Source organism: Rattus norvegicus, chromosome 1 (assembly GCF_021556685.1).
Source record: "Rattus norvegicus strain SHRSP/BbbUtx chromosome 1, alternate assembly SHRSP_T2T, whole genome shotgun sequence".
Lineage (NCBI taxonomy): Eukaryota > Metazoa > Chordata > Mammalia > Rodentia > Muridae > Rattus > Rattus norvegicus.
This window is the reverse complement of record NC_141534.1, coordinates 35,388,482-35,412,285: the sequence shown is the minus strand read 5'-3', so window position 1 is coordinate 35,412,285 and position 23,804 is coordinate 35,388,482.

The following is a 23,804-nucleotide window of genomic DNA, read 5'->3' as shown; positions in this document are numbered from 1 at the left end:
CACACAACAGAGGGTGGGGGAGGGAGATGAGGGAAGCAAGGCTGTGCGGAGATAGAGAGAGAGATTCTATGACTGCCACCTTGTTTTAGAGAAGGCAAGGAGGGCTAAAGCAGAAGCGAGACAACTTTACTCTGGGTCACTCTCCTTCCTTCGTGTTCGTTTGAAATGTTACTTTGGATTTTCTTTCTTCTATGTTTTTTTTCGTTGATATACAGAGGGAAAGAAAATCGCCCGCCTCTCAACTATAGCTGTGCCACAAACTCCCCATGTATTTGTTTCAAAGCCTTGTTTCTGCTGCGTTTTGGGAGGCTTCCTGTGAGTTCCTCACCTAGTCAAATGAGCCCACGTGGAGATCACTGGTGGTCGAATTGTCTCGCCCACTGTAGGTAGCCAGTTCTATTTTTACATTCCTTTATGCTATCACCATACACAGAACCAGTGTACATTGGAGTTGAAAACAAAATGAAGAGATTTCAATCGTCCAAGTTTGTTTACATGTTGCCACTGTAGCTGAGGAAGCCAAGACTGACTTTCCCTCCACTTCCTGAAGCTCTGGAATGGCCCAAGGATCATGCCCTCTCCCCAGTGGGAAGAAGAGACAAGGTGTAGGAGAAGGCCGACTTCTTCTACTTCCCTGGTCTTAGTGGTTCTTGATCCCTAGCTCTTCCCAGCCCCAGTAAAGTTAGAGGCAGGAGGAGTACAGGGAAGGAGCACAGCCAGGAACCTCACATCCGCCTGGTGCCGGCCTGGCGCCGGCCTGGCGCCCGCCTTGTTTGCGTTCTTACAGGCTACTGTTCAAAAATGAAGTAACTAAGAATGCAGCCCCTCGCTGAGTCCACTGCACTGTCACTATGTCATTCCCCTGAGCCACACATGGATTTCATCATGAACAATTTTGCGGTTTGCTTTCCGTATAGCTTTGAAGTGTTGTTTTTAATACATGTACACACACACACACTTGAGTTTTTTTGTCAAATTTATGAGAGTGTTCAATAATTCAAAAAATTTTGATACTCTTTATTTTACATTTCCCAAATAAATTTTATTAACGTATAATTGCATCATTTCTTCCTTCTCTACTCCCTCTTGCGCCTAGCGCCCGCCTAGGGCCTCCCCTGGCGCCCGCCTGGCTCCCGGGTCTGCCCGCCTTCTGCCCGCCTCGCGACCGCCTTCCTCCCGCCTGACCCACTCCTTCTGCCCGCCTCGCGACCGCCTTTCGCCCGCCTATCCCCCGCCTGGTGCCCGCCTATCGCCCGCCTGCTGCCAGCCTTCCACCCGCCTAATGCCCGCCTTCGGACCGCCTGGCCACGGTCCGCCGCCCGCCTACCGACCGTCTGCCGCCTGCCTGGCGACCGTCCGCCGCCCGCCTGGCGACCGCCTTCCTCCAGCCTGAGCCCCACTATCTGCCCGCCTCTCGCCCGCCAAATGCCTGCCTGACGCCCGCCTAACGCTCGCCTGGTTCCCGCCTAATGCCCGCCTTCCGTCTGCCTTCCGTCCCCCTTCCGTCCGCCTATCCCCCGCCTGCTGCCTGCCTATCGCCCGCCTGCTGCCAGCCTTCCACCCGCCTAATGCCCGCCTTCCGACCGCCTGGCGACCGTCCGCCGCCCGCCCAGCGACCTTCCGCCGCCCGCCTGGCGACCGCCTTCCTCCAGCCTGAGCCCCACTATCTGCCCGCCTCTCGCCCGCCAAATGCCTGCCTGACGCCCGCCTAACTCTCGCCTGGTTCCCGCCTTCCGTCCGCCTTCTGTCCGCTTTCCGTCCGCCTATCCCCCGCCTGCTGCCCGCCTATGGCCCGCCTGCTGCCAGCCTTCCACCCGCATTCTGCACGCCTAATGCCCGCCTTCCGTCCGCCTATCCCCCCGGCCTGGTGGCCGCCAATCGCCCGCCTGGCGACCGCCTTCCTCCCGCCTGAGCCCCACCATCTGCCTGCCTGTCGCCCGCCTAATGCCCGCCTGGTTCCAGCCTAATTCCTGCCTGGCGCTTACCTAATGCCCGCCCACCGCCCGCCTAATGCCCGCCCACCGCCCGCCTAATGCCTGCCTACCGACCGCCTTCTTTGCTTTCTTACAGGCTAGTGTGCAAAAATGAACTAAGAATGCAGTCCCTTACTGAGTCTGCTGCACTCTGACTATGTCATTCCCCTGAGCCACACATTGATTTAACCATGAACAATTTTGTGGTTTGTTTTCCGTGTAGCTTTTACTCGTTTTTTCAATACATGTACACTTGAGTCTTTTATCAAGCTTATGAGTGTGTTCCGTAATTCAATATGTGTTGGTACTCTTTATTTGACAGTTTCCAAATAACTTTTTTTCATTAAAGTATACTTGCATCATTTCTCCCTTCTTCTCCTCCTTCTCGTACCTCCCAAATTCACAGCATTCTCTTCTTTAACCACTGTAGTTACAGATACATGTAAAAGAATAACTAGAATACAACCTCCTGAGTCCAAGGAGTGCTGCCGGCATGTGAGTAGTTCTCATGCTGACTAAGTGGTCTTGAAAACAGACTGGAGGTCTCCTCCCTGGGGAAGAGCGTTTTCCCCTCTCTCTGTGGTTGATAATGGCTTTCAGCTTTTCAGTCTACGGGGTGGGACCCGTGAGATTTCCCCCAGTTAAAATTCGGATTTTAACTGTCGTTGCAATTAGAGTAGATGCTTATGAAACAGAAAACTTCAGAGCAGAGCGCTCTAAGGAAATGTAGCTGAAGTGCTGCCATGCTGTCCTTATTATCTAAGTACAAGGACGATTGGATTGTGTATCATGGCCTCAGAACACCTGCTGGGGACGGCCAGAGAACCTTAAGAAGTAATCTTAAAAACCTTCCTCCCATAGAACAGAATGTTACATTCTCTGACTCATGTTTTCCTTAAGATTGAGTTTATCCTAAGTTTATCAAAGAATACATACAGATTGTTTTAACTGAGAAGCATGCTTACTAGAAGAAAATCTACTTTGTAGATGTTTCTAAAGCTTTTTTTCAAGTGCAGCAGATAGATGAAAAGTTGGCAAAAAATGATGCATGGTGGAAAACTAAAATCACTGCATTTGAAATACTAGGGCGATTTTAAAAACAAAGCAGTAACCGTCAAAATCCGGTGTGACACCCCTACACATAGGTGTGCATTTGGTGTTTAAGTGACATTGGATACTATTGACATTGAAATTGCTATCCATGGAGGCTTTTAGCACCAGTGGACCATCCTAACCCAGAAAAGTGGAAAGTTGGAATCCAAGAGCCCACAGACTTCTTTTTCATCCAAGATTATCATCGGGAGCTTTTAGTGCAGGACGTGTGAAACAAAGCAATGTCCCAGACCTCCATGGAAGAAAAGCAAGACGTTGGTAAGCGAACAAGCCATGGATCTGATTCCCGCCATCAACCTCAGTCTGTTCTTCCACTGCTCAGTGAGTGAGGACAGGCTGCTCCGTATGGAAGTCACCTTGCCCATAGACACTCCCTGCTTAGTCACCAGTTTCTCACAAGAAGGGTGACCAGTCTATCCTCACACCCACAATAGTGTCTGACAGAGGAACCATTTCTGTGGAGCTGGCCCTCTAGAGATGGTGTCTGGCCCTCTAGAGAAATACCGATTTTGGCTGATCTGACACTGTGCTTCCTGTAGTTTCTTACATGTGATGTAAAAGTTACGGTGCTTTCGGGTCCATTTCTTAACACTGTGCACAGTAATAGAATTTCTGTTTCTGGGATTGTCTTACTAATTATTATGTCATTCGCAAAGCCAAAGGAGAACACGATGGTTCATGTGTTGCTCTATCAAAACCTGTAATGTTCCTGTAAGTATTTCTGCCCGATATCATTTCTGTAAAATTACAATAGCGAACATGGCATCAAGGTCAGGCCAAACCAAGTCTCATGAGCTGCAAAAATGTAGGAATGGCTTCTTCAGGAAACCAAATGATTATAGTTCCCAAGGAGTCAACCAATTCCCTAGTCTCCAAACCCTGAGAATATGAGGACAGTAAGGGGACTCTGTTTTCCGGTTTTGAACGGGCAATCAATAACAAATGAAGGAAGGAAAGTCCCTGAGCCCGAAACCACCCAATAAGGCCATTTCCAAATTCTCCATTCACAGAAAATCGAGGTGATGACTGTGAAGTGTTGAAAGCCACTAAGCCTGGGGACTGGTTAAGAGTAGACAAATGCTGACAGACCACACAGAGGAGAGGAATAAATAGGAAGACCCATCGAGAGCGGGAAACTGGTCTGTGAGCATCCCAGCAGTTGTAAGACTTTACGTACCCACAGGTCTGTCTCAGGAGACACAGCCGTAGTGGGGCAAAGAATGGCTCTCAAGGGCTGTCCCAGACTCTATCCCACAAGGGGAAGGGATGTGAGAACCTTCACAAGCAGCACAGCAGATCGCTGGGAGCTCTCAAAGAGTCTTCAAAGTCCATAGGAAAGGAGTCTCATTCCAGATGGAGCAGTTCTTTCCGTGTGTTGGGCAATATTTCATATATTACATGAGTGTCACCTTAATCCTCTCAAAATTCTAGGAGGGAGGTTATATTACTGTTTTGTGAGTAGGAGGTGGTGGCCTAGAGGAGTCACGTAGCCTTCTTGGGAGGGACTTTGACGACTCAGGCTGCTTGAAGTCTTGACTTTGGCAAATTGATCAGCTTCTATGCTGAAGATGAGTCTTCCCAGGACAAAATTGATTTCTTACGAATCTCTGTAGATGCCGTCCTGCCCAACCTGCTTAGTTATAGATCCTCCATGCTTTTCCCGTGGCTGACCAATGCCAAATCATCTTGATTCCACAAGACCTAGGTAGGCTTCATTTCCTGCTCAAAGTGCACTCAGAAACTCTCCACCATATCCTCTTTTCTACTTCAGTGGTTGTCCAGCAGACTCTGATAGGCTGTCCTTCTTCGGTTTGCTGGGAACATCGCAGCCATTGACTCTTGTACAGGAGCTGACAGGGCGCAAGCCCCACGCCTACTTAAGGCTCCTTTGCTTTTGCTTCCTTGAACTTCCTCACCACCTGCCCCCCTCAGTGTCTTTGCCTTAATGACAGCATAGGAGAGGTTTATAAACTCAGTGTGTTCACTAAGCACATGAATGGAGACAGGAACCCCTTTACCTGGAGAGCGTAAACTCTGACAAGGTCTAGGCTCCCTGTGGTCAGCGGTAGTTTCACTTTTTTCCAGGTCAGAGACCATGTAGATGTAAATATACTAGATTTCAACTTCGGAAAGATCGTTGGAATTAGGTAGCGTAAACCGTTTCTCATGTTCACGAATGGCTTCTAGTACTGTGATAGGTATTTTGATTGTCTTCATTTGGTCACCTTGAGCTCTCTCAGATCTTTTTTCTTTTTTTGATGGAATTGCCTGGCCTCCCCTGGGTTCACATTCTCACTGTTTACATTTATCATTTCAATGTGGATGCTTCACTCCTCAGTGTGTTTTTCTGGGCACGCCATCTCCTTTCCATCCCTCTGTCTTGTTTGCTCATTTGACTTGGAATGACTTTTCTTTTGAACACATGTGTCCTAACTTGTCACATAACACAGTAGACCTGTGACAGCTTGTCTGATGTTCCTCGAATTTTGCTTCTCTGCCACTTTCTCTGTCTGTCCCTTATGTGACATGCTTCTTTCACATAAATGCTGTGGGAGAGACTTCCCATGGGATCCCCTCTTCCTGCTCTCAGTTCCATGTGGAACCCTCGTTCGGTCTGCTGTGACCTTTGCTATCTAGACTCTCAGGATGGATTTGTTTTTCCTCTTGAGGAAGTCGAAGATTTCTACATTGGAATACACACACACACATACACACACACACACACACACACACACACACTCACGACATGCAGCAGGAAGGAGGAAGGTTTCATTAATATGATGATGTCACTGACTTACCGGATTGTTGATTGTGTTAAGTAACCAGGCCCAGCTGAGGCTTAACGCTAGAGCTCATTCTAACCAAGAGATGCCCTAAAGCTTCAAGCCTGGGCCCTTTGCTATATTCCACTCCAAATGTCTTCCCAGCAAATCTTCCACACACAACAGAGGGTGGGGGAGGGAGATGAGGGAAGCAAGGCTGTGCGGAGATAGAGAGAGAGATTCTATGACTGCCACCTTGTTTTAGAGAAGGCAAGGAGGGCTAAAGCAGAAGCGAGACAACTTTACTCTGGGTCACTCTCCTTCCTTCGTGTTCGTTTGAAATGTTACTTTGGATTTTCTTTCTTCTATGTTTTTTTTCGTTGATATACAGAGGGAAAGAAAATCGCCCGCCTCTCAACTATAGCTGTGCCACAAACTCCCCATGTATTTGTTTCAAAGCCTTGTTTCTGCTGCGTTTTGGGAGGCTTCCTGTGAGTTCCTCACCTAGTCAAATGAGCCCACGTGGAGATCACTGGTGGTCGAATTGTCTCGCCCACTGTAGGTAGCCAGTTCTATTTTTACATTCCTTTATGCTATCACCATACACAGAACCAGTGTACATTGGAGTTGAAAACAAAATGAAGAGATTTCAATCGTCCAAGTTTGTTTACATGTTGCCACTGTAGCTGAGGAAGCCAAGACTGACTTTCCCTCCACTTCCTGAAGCTCTGGAATGGCCCAAGGATCATGCCCTCTCCCCAGTGGGAAGAAGAGACAAGGTGTAGGAGAAGGCCGACTTCTTCTACTTCCCTGGTCTTAGTGGTTCTTGATCCCTAGCTCTTCCCAGCCCCAGTAAAGTTAGAGGCAGGAGGAGTACAGGGAAGGAGCACAGCCAGGAACCTCACATCCGCCTGGTGCCGGCCTGGCGCCGGCCTGGCGCCCGCCTTGTTTGCGTTCTTACAGGCTACTGTTCAAAAATGAAGTAACTAAGAATGCAGCCCCTCGCTGAGTCCACTGCACTGTCACTATGTCATTCCCCTGAGCCACACATGGATTTCATCATGAACAATTTTGCGGTTTGCTTTCCGTATAGCTTTGAAGTGTTGTTTTTAATACATGTACACACACACACACTTGAGTTTTTTTGTCAAATTTATGAGAGTGTTCAATAATTCAAAAAATTTTGATACTCTTTATTTTACATTTCCCAAATAAATTTTATTAACGTATAATTGCATCATTTCTTCCTTCTCTACTCCCTCTTGCGCCTAGCGCCCGCCTAGGGCCTCCCCTGGCGCCCGCCTGGCTCCCGGGTCTGCCCGCCTTCTGCCCGCCTCGCGACCGCCTTCCTCCCGCCTGACCCACTCCTTCTGCCCGCCTCGCGACCGCCTTTCGCCCGCCTATCCCCCGCCTGGTGCCCGCCTATCGCCCGCCTGCTGCCAGCCTTCCACCCGCCTAATGCCCGCCTTCGGACCGCCTGGCCACGGTCCGCCGCCCGCCTACCGACCGTCTGCCGCCTGCCTGGCGACCGTCCGCCGCCCGCCTGGCGACCGCCTTCCTCCAGCCTGAGCCCCACTATCTGCCCGCCTCTCGCCCGCCAAATGCCTGCCTGACGCCCGCCTAACGCTCGCCTGGTTCCCGCCTAATGCCCGCCTTCCGTCTGCCTTCCGTCCCCCTTCCGTCCGCCTATCCCCCGCCTGCTGCCTGCCTATCGCCCGCCTGCTGCCAGCCTTCCACCCGCCTAATGCCCGCCTTCCGACCGCCTGGCGACCGTCCGCCGCCCGCCCAGCGACCTTCCGCCGCCCGCCTGGCGACCGCCTTCCTCCAGCCTGAGCCCCACTATCTGCCCGCCTCTCGCCCGCCAAATGCCTGCCTGACGCCCGCCTAACTCTCGCCTGGTTCCCGCCTTCCGTCCGCCTTCTGTCCGCTTTCCGTCCGCCTATCCCCCGCCTGCTGCCCGCCTATGGCCCGCCTGCTGCCAGCCTTCCACCCGCATTCTGCACGCCTAATGCCCGCCTTCCGTCCGCCTATCCCCCCGGCCTGGTGGCCGCCAATCGCCCGCCTGGCGACCGCCTTCCTCCCGCCTGAGCCCCACCATCTGCCTGCCTGTCGCCCGCCTAATGCCCGCCTGGTTCCAGCCTAATTCCTGCCTGGCGCTTACCTAATGCCCGCCCACCGCCCGCCTAATGCCCGCCCACCGCCCGCCTAATGCCTGCCTACCGACCGCCTTCTTTGCTTTCTTACAGGCTAGTGTGCAAAAATGAACTAAGAATGCAGTCCCTTACTGAGTCTGCTGCACTCTGACTATGTCATTCCCCTGAGCCACACATTGATTTAACCATGAACAATTTTGTGGTTTGTTTTCCGTGTAGCTTTTACTCGTTTTTTCAATACATGTACACTTGAGTCTTTTATCAAGCTTATGAGTGTGTTCCGTAATTCAATATGTGTTGGTACTCTTTATTTGACAGTTTCCAAATAACTTTTTTTCATTAAAGTATACTTGCATCATTTCTCCCTTCTTCTCCTCCTTCTCGTACCTCCCAAATTCACAGCATTCTCTTCTTTAACCACTGTAGTTACAGATACATGTAAAAGAATAACTAGAATACAACCTCCTGAGTCCAAGGAGTGCTGCCGGCATGTGAGTAGTTCTCATGCTGACTAAGTGGTCTTGAAAACAGACTGGAGGTCTCCTCCCTGGGGAAGAGCGTTTTCCCCTCTCTCTGTGGTTGATAATGGCTTTCAGCTTTTCAGTCTACGGGGTGGGACCCGTGAGATTTCCCCCAGTTAAAATTCGGATTTTAACTGTCGTTGCAATTAGAGTAGATGCTTATGAAACAGAAAACTTCAGAGCAGAGCGCTCTAAGGAAATGTAGCTGAAGTGCTGCCATGCTGTCCTTATTATCTAAGTACAAGGACGATTGGATTGTGTATCATGGCCTCAGAACACCTGCTGGGGACGGCCAGAGAACCTTAAGAAGTAATCTTAAAAACCTTCCTCCCATAGAACAGAATGTTACATTCTCTGACTCATGTTTTCCTTAAGATTGAGTTTATCCTAAGTTTATCAAAGAATACATACAGATTGTTTTAACTGAGAAGCATGCTTACTAGAAGAAAATCTACTTTGTAGATGTTTCTAAAGCTTTTTTTCAAGTGCAGCAGATAGATGAAAAGTTGGCAAAAAATGATGCATGGTGGAAAACTAAAATCACTGCATTTGAAATACTAGGGCGATTTTAAAAACAAAGCAGTAACCGTCAAAATCCGGTGTGACACCCCTACACATAGGTGTGCATTTGGTGTTTAAGTGACATTGGATACTATTGACATTGAAATTGCTATCCATGGAGGCTTTTAGCACCAGTGGACCATCCTAACCCAGAAAAGTGGAAAGTTGGAATCCAAGAGCCCACAGACTTCTTTTTCATCCAAGATTATCATCGGGAGCTTTTAGTGCAGGACGTGTGAAACAAAGCAATGTCCCAGACCTCCATGGAAGAAAAGCAAGACGTTGGTAAGCGAACAAGCCATGGATCTGATTCCCGCCATCAACCTCAGTCTGTTCTTCCACTGCTCAGTGAGTGAGGACAGGCTGCTCCGTATGGAAGTCACCTTGCCCATAGACACTCCCTGCTTAGTCACCAGTTTCTCACAAGAAGGGTGACCAGTCTATCCTCACACCCACAATAGTGTCTGACAGAGGAACCATTTCTGTGGAGCTGGCCCTCTAGAGATGGTGTCTGGCCCTCTAGAGAAATACCGATTTTGGCTGATCTGACACTGTGCTTCCTGTAGTTTCTTACATGTGATGTAAAAGTTACGGTGCTTTCGGGTCCATTTCTTAACACTGTGCACAGTAATAGAATTTCTGTTTCTGGGATTGTCTTACTAATTATTATGTCATTCGCAAAGCCAAAGGAGAACACGATGGTTCATGTGTTGCTCTATCAAAACCTGTAATGTTCCTGTAAGTATTTCTGCCCGATATCATTTCTGTAAAATTACAATAGCGAACATGGCATCAAGGTCAGGCCAAACCAAGTCTCATGAGCTGCAAAAATGTAGGAATGGCTTCTTCAGGAAACCAAATGATTATAGTTCCCAAGGAGTCAACCAATTCCCTAGTCTCCAAACCCTGAGAATATGAGGACAGTAAGGGGACTCTGTTTTCCGGTTTTGAACGGGCAATCAATAACAAATGAAGGAAGGAAAGTCCCTGAGCCCGAAACCACCCAATAAGGCCATTTCCAAATTCTCCATTCACAGAAAATCGAGGTGATGACTGTGAAGTGTTGAAAGCCACTAAGCCTGGGGACTGGTTAAGAGTAGACAAATGCTGACAGACCACACAGAGGAGAGGAATAAATAGGAAGACCCATCGAGAGCGGGAAACTGGTCTGTGAGCATCCCAGCAGTTGTAAGACTTTACGTACCCACAGGTCTGTCTCAGGAGACACAGCCGTAGTGGGGCAAAGAATGGCTCTCAAGGGCTGTCCCAGACTCTATCCCACAAGGGGAAGGGATGTGAGAACCTTCACAAGCAGCACAGCAGATCGCTGGGAGCTCTCAAAGAGTCTTCAAAGTCCATAGGAAAGGAGTCTCATTCCAGATGGAGCAGTTCTTTCCGTGTGTTGGGCAATATTTCATATATTACATGAGTGTCACCTTAATCCTCTCAAAATTCTAGGAGGGAGGTTATATTACTGTTTTGTGAGTAGGAGGTGGTGGCCTAGAGGAGTCACGTAGCCTTCTTGGGAGGGACTTTGACGACTCAGGCTGCTTGAAGTCTTGACTTTGGCAAATTGATCAGCTTCTATGCTGAAGATGAGTCTTCCCAGGACAAAATTGATTTCTTACGAATCTCTGTAGATGCCGTCCTGCCCAACCTGCTTAGTTATAGATCCTCCATGCTTTTCCCGTGGCTGACCAATGCCAAATCATCTTGATTCCACAAGACCTAGGTAGGCTTCATTTCCTGCTCAAAGTGCACTCAGAAACTCTCCACCATATCCTCTTTTCTACTTCAGTGGTTGTCCAGCAGACTCTGATAGGCTGTCCTTCTTCGGTTTGCTGGGAACATCGCAGCCATTGACTCTTGTACAGGAGCTGACAGGGCGCAAGCCCCACGCCTACTTAAGGCTCCTTTGCTTTTGCTTCCTTGAACTTCCTCACCACCTGCCCCCCTCAGTGTCTTTGCCTTAATGACAGCATAGGAGAGGTTTATAAACTCAGTGTGTTCACTAAGCACATGAATGGAGACAGGAACCCCTTTACCTGGAGAGCGTAAACTCTGACAAGGTCTAGGCTCCCTGTGGTCAGCGGTAGTTTCACTTTTTTCCAGGTCAGAGACCATGTAGATGTAAATATACTAGATTTCAACTTCGGAAAGATCGTTGGAATTAGGTAGCGTAAACCGTTTCTCATGTTCACGAATGGCTTCTAGTACTGTGATAGGTATTTTGATTGTCTTCATTTGGTCACCTTGAGCTCTCTCAGATCTTTTTTCTTTTTTTGATGGAATTGCCTGGCCTCCCCTGGGTTCACATTCTCACTGTTTACATTTATCATTTCAATGTGGATGCTTCACTCCTCAGTGTGTTTTTCTGGGCACGCCATCTCCTTTCCATCCCTCTGTCTTGTTTGCTCATTTGACTTGGAATGACTTTTCTTTTGAACACATGTGTCCTAACTTGTCACATAACACAGTAGACCTGTGACAGCTTGTCTGATGTTCCTCGAATTTTGCTTCTCTGCCACTTTCTCTGTCTGTCCCTTATGTGACATGCTTCTTTCACATAAATGCTGTGGGAGAGACTTCCCATGGGATCCCCTCTTCCTGCTCTCAGTTCCATGTGGAACCCTCGTTCGGTCTGCTGTGACCTTTGCTATCTAGACTCTCAGGATGGATTTGTTTTTCCTCTTGAGGAAGTCGAAGATTTCTACATTGGAATACACACACACACATACACACACACACACACACACACACACACTCACGACATGCAGCAGGAAGGAGGAAGGTTTCATTAATATGATGATGTCACTGACTTACCGGATTGTTGATTGTGTTAAGTAACCAGGCCCAGCTGAGGCTTAACGCTAGAGCTCATTCTAACCAAGAGATGCCCTAAAGCTTCAAGCCTGGGCCCTTTGCTATATTCCACTCCAAATGTCTTCCCAGCAAATCTTCCACACACAACAGAGGGTGGGGGAGGGAGATGAGGGAAGCAAGGCTGTGCGGAGATAGAGAGAGAGATTCTATGACTGCCACCTTGTTTTAGAGAAGGCAAGGAGGGCTAAAGCAGAAGCGAGACAACTTTACTCTGGGTCACTCTCCTTCCTTCGTGTTCGTTTGAAATGTTACTTTGGATTTTCTTTCTTCTATGTTTTTTTCGTTGATATACAGAGGGAAAGAAAATCGCCCGCCTCTCAACTATAGCTGTGCCACAAACTCCCCATGTATTTGTTTCAAAGCCTTGTTTCTGCTGCGTTTTGGGAGGCTTCCTGTGAGTTCCTCACCTAGTCAAATGAGCCCACGTGGAGATCACTGGTGGTCGAATTGTCTCGCCCACTGTAGGTAGCCAGTTCTATTTTTACATTCCTTTATGCTATCACCATACACAGAACCAGTGTACATTGGAGTTGAAAACAAAATGAAGAGATTTCAATCGTCCAAGTTTGTTTACATGTTGCCACTGTAGCTGAGGAAGCCAAGACTGACTTTCCCTCCACTTCCTGAAGCTCTGGAATGGCCCAAGGATCATGCCCTCTCCCCAGTGGGAAGAAGAGACAAGGTGTAGGAGAAGGCCGACTTCTTCTACTTCCCTGGTCTTAGTGGTTCTTGATCCCTAGCTCTTCCCAGCCCCAGTAAAGTTAGAGGCAGGAGGAGTACAGGGAAGGAGCACAGCCAGGAACCTCACATCCGCCTGGTGCCGGCCTGGCGCCGGCCTGGCGCCCGCCTTGTTTGCGTTCTTACAGGCTACTGTTCAAAAATGAAGTAACTAAGAATGCAGCCCCTCGCTGAGTCCACTGCACTGTCACTATGTCATTCCCCTGAGCCACACATGGATTTCATCATGAACAATTTTGCGGTTTGCTTTCCGTATAGCTTTGAAGTGTTGTTTTTAATACATGTACACACACACACACTTGAGTTTTTTTGTCAAATTTATGAGAGTGTTCAATAATTCAAAAAATTTTGATACTCTTTATTTTACATTTCCCAAATAAATTTTATTAACGTATAATTGCATCATTTCTTCCTTCTCTACTCCCTCTTGCGCCTAGCGCCCGCCTAGGGCCTCCCCTGGCGCCCGCCTGGCTCCCGGGTCTGCCCGCCTTCTGCCCGCCTCGCGACCGCCTTCCTCCCGCCTGACCCACTCCTTCTGCCCGCCTCGCGACCGCCTTTCGCCCGCCTATCCCCCGCCTGGTGCCCGCCTATCGCCCGCCTGCTGCCAGCCTTCCACCCGCCTAATGCCCGCCTTCGGACCGCCTGGCCACGGTCCGCCGCCCGCCTACCGACTGTCTGCCGCCTGCCTGGCGACCGTCCGCCGCCCGCCTGGCGACCGCCTTCCTCCAGCCTGAGCCCCACTATCTGCCCGCCTCTCGCCCGCCAAATGCCTGCCTGACGCCCGCCTAACGCTCGCCTGGTTCCCGCCTAATGCCCGCCTTCCGTCTGCCTTCCGTCCCCCTTCCGTCCGCCTATCCCCCGCCTGCTGCCTGCCTATCGCCCGCCTGCTGCCAGCCTTCCACCCGCCTAATGCCCGCCTTCCGACCGCCTGGCGACCGTCCGCCGCCCGCCCAGCGACCTTCCGCCGCCCGCCTGGCGACCGCCTTCCTCCAGCCTGAGCCCCACTATCTGCCCGCCTCTCGTCCGCCAAATGCCTGCCTGACGCCCGCCTAACTCTCGCCTGGTTCCCGCCCTCCGTCCGCCTTCTGTCCGCTTTCCGTCCGCCTATCCCCCGCCTGCTGCCCGCCTATGGCCCGCCTGCTGCCAGCCTTCCACCCGCATTCTGCACGCCTAATGCCCGCCTTCCGTCCGCCTATCCCCCCGGCCTGGTGGCCGCCAATCGCCCGCCTGGCGACCGCCTTCCTCCCGCCTGAGCCCCACCATCTGCCTGCCTGTCGCCCGCCTAATGCCCGCCTGGTTCCAGCCTAATTCCTGCCTGGCGCTTACCTAATGCCCGCTTACCGTCTGCCTAATGCCCGCCTACCGCCCGCCTAATGCCCGCCTACCACCCGCCTAATGCCCGCCCACCGCCCGCCTAATGCCCGCCCACCGCCCGCCTAATGCCTGCCTACCGCCCGCCTTCTTTGCTTTCTTACAGGCTAGTGTGCAAAAATGAACTAAGAATGCAGTCCCTTACTGAGTCTGCTGCACTCTGACTATATCATTCCCCTGAGCCACACATTGATTTAACCATGAACAATTTTGTGGTTTGTTTTCCGTGTAGCTTTTACTCGTTTTTTCAATACATGTACACTTGAGTCTTTTATCAAGCTTATGAGTGTGTTCCGTAATTCAATATGTGTTGATACTCTTATTTGACAGTTTCCAAATAACTTTTTTTCATTAAAGTATACTTGCATCATTTCTCCCTTCTTCTCCTCCTTCTTGTACCTCCCAAATTCACAGCATTCTCTTCTTTAACCACTGTAGTTACAGATACATGTAAAAGTATAACTAGAATACAACCTCCTGAGTCCAAGGAGTGCTGCCGGCATGTGAGTAGTTCTCATGCTGACTAAGTGGTCTTGAAAACAGACTGGAGGTCTCCTCCCTGGGGAAGAGCGTTTTCCCCTCTCTCTGTGGTTGATAATGGCTTTCAGCTTTTCAGTCTACGGGGTGGGACCTGTGAGATTTCCCCCAGTTAAAATTCGGATTTTAACTGTCGTTGCAATTAGAGTAGATGCTTATGAAACAGAAAACTTCAGAGCAGAGCGCTCTAAGGAAATGTAGCTGAAGTGCTGCCATGCTGTCCTTATTATCTAAGTACAAGGACGATTGGATTGTGTATCATGGCCTCAGAACACCTGCTGGGGACGGCCAGAGAACCTTAAGAAGTAATCTTAAAAACCTTCCTCCCATAGAACAGAATGTTACATTCTCTGACTCATGTTTTCCTTAAGATTGAGTTTATCCTAAGTTTATCAAAGAATACATACAGATTGTTTTAACTGAGAAGCATGCTTACTAGAAGAAAATCTACTTTGTAGATGTTTCTAAAGCTTTTTTTCAAGTGCAGCAGATAGATGAAAAGTTGGCAAAAAATGATGTATGGTGGAAAACTAAAATCACTGCATTTGAAATACTAGGACGATTTTTAAAAACAAAGCAGTAACCGTCAAAATCCGGTGTGACACCCCTACACATAGGTGTGCATTTGGTGTTTAAGTGACATTGGATACTATTGACATTGAAATTGCTATCCATGGAGGCTTTTAGCACCAGTGGACCATCCTAACCCAGAAAAGTGGAAAGTTGGAATCCAAGAGCCCACAGACTTCTTTTTCATCCAAGATTATTATCGGGAGCTTTTTTTTTTTTTTTTTTTTTTTTTGGTTCTTTTTTTTTTTCGGAGCTGGGGACCGAACCCAGGGCCTTGTGCTTCCTAGGTAAGCACTCTACCACTGAGCTAATTCCCCAGCCCCTCATCGGGAGCTTTTAGTGCAGGACGTGTGAAACAAAGCAATGTCCCAGACCTCCATGGAAGAAAAGCAAGACGTTGGTAAGTGAACAAGCCATGGATCCAATTCCCGCCATCAACCTCAGTCTGTTCTTCCACTGCTCAGTGAGTGAGGACAGGCTGCTCCGTATGTCACCTTGCCCATAGACACTCCCTGCTTAGTCACCAGTTTCTCACAAGAAGGGTGACCAGTCTATCCTCACACCCACAATAGTGTCTGACAGAGGAACCTTTTCTGTGGAGCTGGCCCTCTAGAGATGGTGTCTGGCCCTCTAGAGAAATACCGATTTTGGCTGATCTGACACTGTGTTTCCTGTAGTTTCTTACATGTGATGTAAAAGTTATGTCTTGCCCGCCTAGTTCCAGCCAAGTGCCTGCCCTGTGCCCGCTGAGCACCGGCCGAGCACCTGCCTTGTTCTGTAAACTTCTTAATATGAAGGATTCTTTGGACCCTGCTCTTTCCACCTCAACTTCCTTCCTGGCATTCAATTTACATTTTGTGTTAAGACCTCTCCCAACCTTACGTCTTGCTTGGAGCCCTTTCAATATTGAGGACTCCTCCTGCTCCACACAACTATTCTAACAGTCATTCACATGGAGATGGTTGTCCTTCTGACTCTGTGTCTGCCCCACCAATCAATCCACTTTGAAATCTACAGAACATTACTGATTACTTTGGAATGAGATATGTGTTCTGAATTTGACTCCAGGAAAGTTTTGTGGACAGAGGTCAGCGAAAGTTGCATGGACAGAGGACAGTTTATTCACATCACGGCAGTGGTCCCTTGTAGTATATGAATCCTAATTTTACCTACGCCGATGGAATACAGACACCAATCTTTTTTAAGTGTCTTCAAATGTACTTAGCACAAGAGCTTTGGGAACAAAATATAAATTGTGTATTTCATCTAACCCATAGCTTTTCTTTGCAGCAGAATTAGCTGCTCTGTGGAAAGAACACATTGATAACTTGGTTGCTATTGTGTGGCATACTGAACTGTATCCTTTGTGTTCCAATCCAGGTTGGGCCTCCCTCTCCTCAGAGGTGATGGGAGATTTTGGAGGGACTAACTGGCTTCCCGTATTGGGCAGAGAAAGTTAATGCTGAGAAGCATTTGAAAAGCTGGAGCAGATTTTATCCTGAGTAACAATCCCAAAGAAAGTTGGAGGTTGAAGGCCCCCCACACACACACACGCCTGAAATCTGGCTTGCAAATCTCTTGCTGTAGAGTTGGCTGACTTCACCAGAGTGCCTCACATCTCTGCTTGTTGCCAAGAGTTCAAAAGAAACTGTTCCTTGCCCACATGTTTGAATCTGTGAACCTGTGTCCAGTTGCCAGCAGGAAATCAACTTCAGAGTGAGGATTGGGTGGAAAGTGTGTTATCAGGAACAGAAGACATGACAGGAGAGCACCAGGAGCCTTTACTGCTCTATTTATGAATCTAGTTCTGAAGGCAGGAACTTTAATGTCTGCTACAATGTGGGGATATGTAGTATCTGGCATGATTCTCTGTCTGATAATGTCTCATTTCTGTAGCTTTTGTCCAAGCAAGAACTTGGTCTAGCATTACGGGAAGCTCACATTTGATGAACACTTTGTACTGTGCAGGCTGGAGGAGGCGAGTCAGGGATAAACAACACAGAACTCGTGGCAAGATTCTGTTCCTAGGATCCACACAACACTGCCTGTCCTTCCCTGGGGAAGAGTGCCAGCCAGTAAAGGTGACTTCAATTGACAAACAAGATATCAGTCTGAGAAGCTCTGATAAAATAAAAGGAGAGCTGAATGCCAAAATCCTGCTCTTCTACTTAGATACATATTTTATACTGTTGCTATGAAATCTTGCTACTTATTATTTGGAATACCTTAACAGATAAAGATTCTATATGATCTATTGAAATTGTCAAGTCTGTCTCAAACTAAAATTTTTAGTTACCTCATCACAAATAAATGTGTTTTTAGCTACAGTTATTCTTAACAATATAAAAGCTAAAATAAATAAGAGCTGAGCAACTGAACTAGAAACAAGCAAACTAGAATTCAGTTAGAGGCAGTTGACTTAGTTAGGCATGGTGGCACGTGCTGGTAATGTCAGAACTCAGGAGGCAGAGGCAGAAGGATGAAAATTTGATATCAGCCTGGATTATATGCTAAGACCTGCCTTAAAAATCCAAGAAGTAGAGGCCAGAGAGATTGCTCAGTTAGTAAAGGTATCAACTCTGAAAATGAACATATAAGCAACACTGTACAGAGCAAGTTGTGTTTATGTCTTTAAGTTTATATGTGCATATACAATAATTAATGAAAATGAGGTCACTGATTGGAAACAAAGAAAGAGGAGCATATGGGGAAGAAAGGGAGGAAGGCAATAGCATAATTTTATGTTATAATCTAAGAAAGAATTTAAAAATGAATAGTGGAAATGTCACAAATCCTTCTTCCTGTTTCTCCCAACAGTGGGAACATATATGTGTGCAAAAAAAAATCAAGTTCATAAACTTCACCTTGGTGTTTCTGTTGAGTAAACTACACACAAGCCCTTGTTTCTGCCAGTTTTTACAAGCACTAATTCCTGTGTGTGCGAATGTGTGCATGCATGTGTGTGTGTGTATGTGTTTAAGTGTAAAAATGTGAGTATATATGTAGGTAAATTCATTTGTATATTTGTGAATGTGTGTGTTTGTGGATGTGTGGGTCTGCGAGTATGTGCAACTGCTAATCTATGCAAATTAATCTGTGTGTGTGTGTCTATATGTGTTCTTGTATATGCACACATGTGCTTGTGTGCATGTCTTATACAGCCATCACATGTATGCTTATGTGTTAATGTATACACATGCATCTAGGTGAAGGCACTAATGTGTGTGTATGTGGATTTAGGTTATATCCTGTGTGTGACCATTACCGAAATCCAAGCGTGGGGCCATTCTGCCATCAGAAAAGTGCTATCGTACATTGGACCTGCTCAACCTCTGCCCCTTGGCAAGCACTAACGTTTGTCTCAGTGCTTTGGTATCTGCTTGGTCCACCATGCTGACAAAAAGTTTCAACTAAATTTTGCTTGGCATCAAGTTACATTAAATGTTAAGAACAAATCAAATCAGGACACAAGGACCTTCCAGCAAACTGAAGAACTCATTGTTTCTGCTACTCTTTTTCATGTAGTAAATCTGGGCTTTGCCTTCCTGTAAGGTCAGAAGGTGATAGCACTTCAGAGAATATGAAAGAAAAACTCAATGTATAGAAAAAAAGTAACATGAGGACTTCATTTAAATTGCAAGTAAGCATCCCCTCAAATTTAGCTAAACTTCTTCCAAGGGTGATGGCCAAATCACTTCCCAAATAATCATCATAAAGTCATAAGCCTGTTAGTGAGTAACAAAGACTTTAACACCTATCCTGACCCACATGTCCTTCCATCCAAGCCAGGGTAAGATTTGTTCAAAGATGAAAGAAAAAAGATGCCATTCAACATCTGAATATTTGCTAAAAATAAATTGACATTGTTTATCAAGCTTACATTGCTGAAATTAGGCTATTTTGTATGTATTGAATATAATATATAATACTATTAACAGCAATGTAACTATACATTATAGTTATGTCGGTATGATATATACTACAGAATTATTATATATTTTATAATGAACAATACAGCTCTTCATTAGTACAAGCATGCATTTTATTGTTATTTTCATCACTTATTACTCATCGCTACTATTCCCAGCAGCCCCCTGGGAACAAAGGAACATGGGAAAATCACCCTGTGTTTACATTTTTCTCTTTTAATGAATTCAGGGGTGTTCAGAAAGACAGCTTGTCACATGACCCAAAGTCACCATGAGAACCCAGACTTTGTGTTCCCCACAGGTTCATGAACAACTGGATGTTTTAATTAGTATTCATGTTGACTCTCAATCATCCAGATACCATCCAATCACATGAATGTGTAATTTGAACAAATATTTATTAAAACTACTTTCCTTAAAATGGAAAAGGAATCCAATGTATAGACTGGGTGGGGTTTCTCGTATCAAGCCAGACTCTGAGAGGTTACTGGGAAACTAACAACGTTTGTGGTTTATCTCTGTCCTTAGTGCTGACCACAGCTCTCTCCTCTAGTCAAAACAGAAAAGCCCGGCAAAAATCTTTTCCATAAATCTTCCTGTGGCAGCTGTTCTTTGCAACTGTTCTGGACTAAACACCATGAGCTTCATTTCTCCTTTTGGCTAGAGATGCTTGGAGAGAACCTTGTCAGTTCACCGACATTTGACTTTAGTCAAAATTCCCACATAGCTGTCTTCTTAAATTTTCATATTTTAGACTACTTTGGGGTATATTGGCCACACCACTCATCAATCATGCATCCTCCTACCTCCCCCATTGCATCCTAGTTTATGTACATTCTGAATAAAGTCCTTGCCATTGGTACACTCTACACTTAACCTCCAGCATGCATTTCAACTAACCTTCAGTACTCCTCAACTGCTGTTTGTATGAGAGGACTGTGATCTAAGAATCTCTGCCTCCTAACTTCAGCCTTGAACGTCACAACTGAGCCTATCTGCTGCCACCCTGGCCACTGAATACAGTTAGTGTGCAGTCTGATTGTAACTCCAGACATGCTCGCTTGATTTCGCCTTGCTTTACCTTGCCAAGAGGAAAACCTACCATACTCCTTCCCCAAACTTGCATGGCAAAACTGCCTGAAATGTGAGGTCATCCTGAGCTTACAGGAGTGTCTCCCCTCTCTCTGGGTGGGAGGAGGGATAATTGTTGTGGATTGCTGTTTGTATTTTCTGCTCTCTCAAGAGGCCTGCCCTGACTAGGAGTTGATCACATACTCAGGTGATGTCAGGTAAAATCTTAATTGGTCAAATAAAGGTTAGAGGCTGTGATTTGGCAATGGAAGGAAAAAGCAGAGGTAAAAGTATTAGGGAAGAAAGAGAAGGAGGAGAAGAAGGGAGATGAGACGGAAGGTGGAGGGAGAGGAAGGTGGAAGAAGAGATTGAAGATGGAGCAGACCCACGTGGCCCAGAGGGGCTGCGAGGAGCTAGGATCTCCCAGCTGGGCAGCAGAGCAGTGTGGGTTGTATTTGCCCAATCTAGGCGTGCAGCTTGAATTCATATTAACTGCTTGTCGCCTCTCTCCACCCTACAACATCTGAAATTTTCTTTTTGCTTGTTAATTTTCTGTAGGCTCCCCATAGGACTTCACTAAAATAGGTATTTCACTAATGTTAAGCTGCCCACGATGGAGGAAAGGCATGCAGTTCTGGGTGACCCAGAAGTATGTCTTTTAGTGACTTTGGATGCCAGGCTGGGCCCATCTCATAAGCACACTGGTGGCTCCTGACAGGACTCTCATAAACTTCCCAGAATTCATACAGAGGCTTGCTGGAATCTATATGTCTTTCTTTAACATTCTAAAGAGTAAACAATAAATACTTAATAAAGTTCTTGCCCGCTGGGGTAAGAGAGATGGTGTGTCCTGCTTTTCAGGATGACCTGAATCTGCTGACAGTGTGGCTGAGTCCAACCTGACAGGCTTGAGTGTGATGGAAGCAAAGGGTACAACTCTCAGCCAGAGGCTACAGACTGTACAGATTCTACTGTAATTGAGAGGACCTGTAGCTCTGACATCCAAGGACAGAGAAAGAAAGGTAACCCTACTCTAAGTAAGAGAATAGGTTTGCCTTCTGCCTTTTCCTTCTGAGCCCCCAGCTGATGGGTGGTACCTCAGTGCACAGCTCGTCTTCTCTGGTCACACCTTCAGGACAGACTGAGCAACACTTCCCCAGTCCTTCTTCCAAGGGGGCACATGGACATCACCATCAAAGCCCAGACCTGAACAAACTGCCCAGACATGCCCAGAAGTCCCTCAGGAAACTAGGAAGTGTTATCTCAAGTTGTCTGCAGTGACATAAGCCTTAGCATCCAAATGAAGTTTGGGTTGAGAAGCAAGCTAAACTCTGCAGTGTCCGCCAAGCATGCAAAAGTAGTTCTGGAACTGACATAATTTTCACATTTCCATTTTCCCTATCACCTTTCATAATTATTTTTAAAGGAGTTAATTAAGGTACTCCAAAGGGGGAAAGTAATGAAAAGTTTCCTTTCCCAAGATAGCCTTTCATTATAATTTCCTGCAAACTGCCTTCTATGACTGAATCATTTCTGTGTTATGATTCCATACAACCCCTGTAGTCTCTCTTCTGCACTGATTTGCAGATCGCCACAGTGACCATGTGCTGTCCTGAGCAATCACAGCTTGCCTTAACCCATGAAATCTCCAAATACTAGCAGACCAAAGCAAAGAGGCTAGCGGGCCTGTATGTAGAAGGGACCTGCACTGATTCTATAAAAAAAAAAAAGTAGAATCTACTCCCTGAATCACCACTAATCTTATTAATTTTATTTAACTATGATGACATTAAATCAGGAGTGTACCACCAACCCAAAACTGTCCCTGAGCTGCAGACTTGGCTGCCTACTTAATGTTGACATTGGGATGTAGAGAGATACAGGGTTATTGACCGCCCTTCAAATATCCAAACACGGATCCTCCTGCCCCCCGCATGTGCTCAGAGCCTTCGTGAGCTGATGATGCAAAGCACCATAGGCAAGTCCTCGGGGTTCTTCTTCCTGTGGTGCAGTGCCTCATACTATCAGATGGACAAGATGGAGAGCCATGAAAGAGACCAGTTTCTGGTGATCTCTGTGAGGGATTATCAGGTTAGGTTAATTGAGGTAGGGAAACCTATGCTACATGTGGGCAGCACCATTCCATGGACTTGGTCTCACCAGCACACAAAGGAGGATGCTGCCTTAGCACCAGCAGTCATATTCTGTCTCCTGGCCAGACATATTGAACACAGATGCCTCATACTTTGCTGCTGTGATGCCCCTTCATGGGGGACTGTACCTACAAACCATGAGCCAAATTAAACCTTTGACTCTGTGCCTTCTTTAAGCTTTTGTTGCTGCAAGGAGGCACATGCCTACCAAAAAAACATGCACAGGATAATCTGACTCCCAGAGGATGGTTGGAGCAGCAAAGGGTGGGGACATAGACAGCATCCTGGAACTCAGCTGCCCCTCACTGCATTTGCACCTGCTCCCAGGACCACCCAGGCTACGGTCATGCTGCCAGTGGCGTCCAACAGGCAGATGCCACCCCAGATGATCCTTCTTAAGTCTTCTCACCTTGCTGGAAGGAACAATACTTACCTGCTAGCTCAAGTCAAAGGTTGGGAATTGTCTTTGCTTCATTGTGGCATTTTATCAAGTTACATGCCATCATGACCCACACTGTAATAGACTCACTGATGCACAAACAAATCTATGTTCTTGTGACCACTCCTACCAAAATCCATCTTCCAAAAGTAGTGAGGGTGACCCTTCTCCTAAATCCTAACCCAATAGTCATGCATCCTTCTAGGAGCTTAGAAGCTTGCTTTAAATATTGATATGGTATCTATGGAGGGAGTATAAATACTTGGAATATCAGTCAATATTATAATAGCTGAAGATAAAAACCTTGCAATGCATTTTCTGATAAGCCCTTGATTCCTAATCGTAAAATGATGAAAATATAAATAACATACACAAAACAAAAGCAATCACTTTCTGATATCATTATATTAATGATCACCAAAGTCTTCACCGAACTAAACTCTCTTAAGTTATTATATATCATTTGTAGATGTATCTAATTGATGTTCCTTGTAAGTATTAACTATGGCCACAGATGCGCAGCTTTGGAATTGACTTGACTATGGCAATGGTAGAAGGAAGAAATGACAGATGCTCTTACAGGAAAGCTGGGATCAGACGGGCTGCGCACTCTGTGGAGGTAGACCAACACAACCTGCAAGCTCAGGTGCGTTACACTCAGTACTAATAGGAAGAGGAAGGTTAGCTTGTCTGGGTAGAAGATCTCTGTGGAAAGCAGTCTCAGGTGTCTGTCCCCCAGCAGGAGGAAGGTGATGGAAATAGTGTCTACACGCTCTGCTTTTAGCTAAAGGTCTACCATTTGTAAACATCCATACAAGAAGCAGAGGGAGGCTTTGCCATTCTTCTGAACCCACCCCAGAGACAGCTTTGCTACCCTCATGGGTTTGGTGAATCAGGGTCCTTCATGTGGCCATGTTCCTGTCAATAATACACATTCACTAGGGACTCATGTTCTCCCCATGAACTACAGTTATAAAGTAATGGTTTATAGTTGTACTGGCTGGGTTTGTGTGTCAACAAGTTAGAGTTA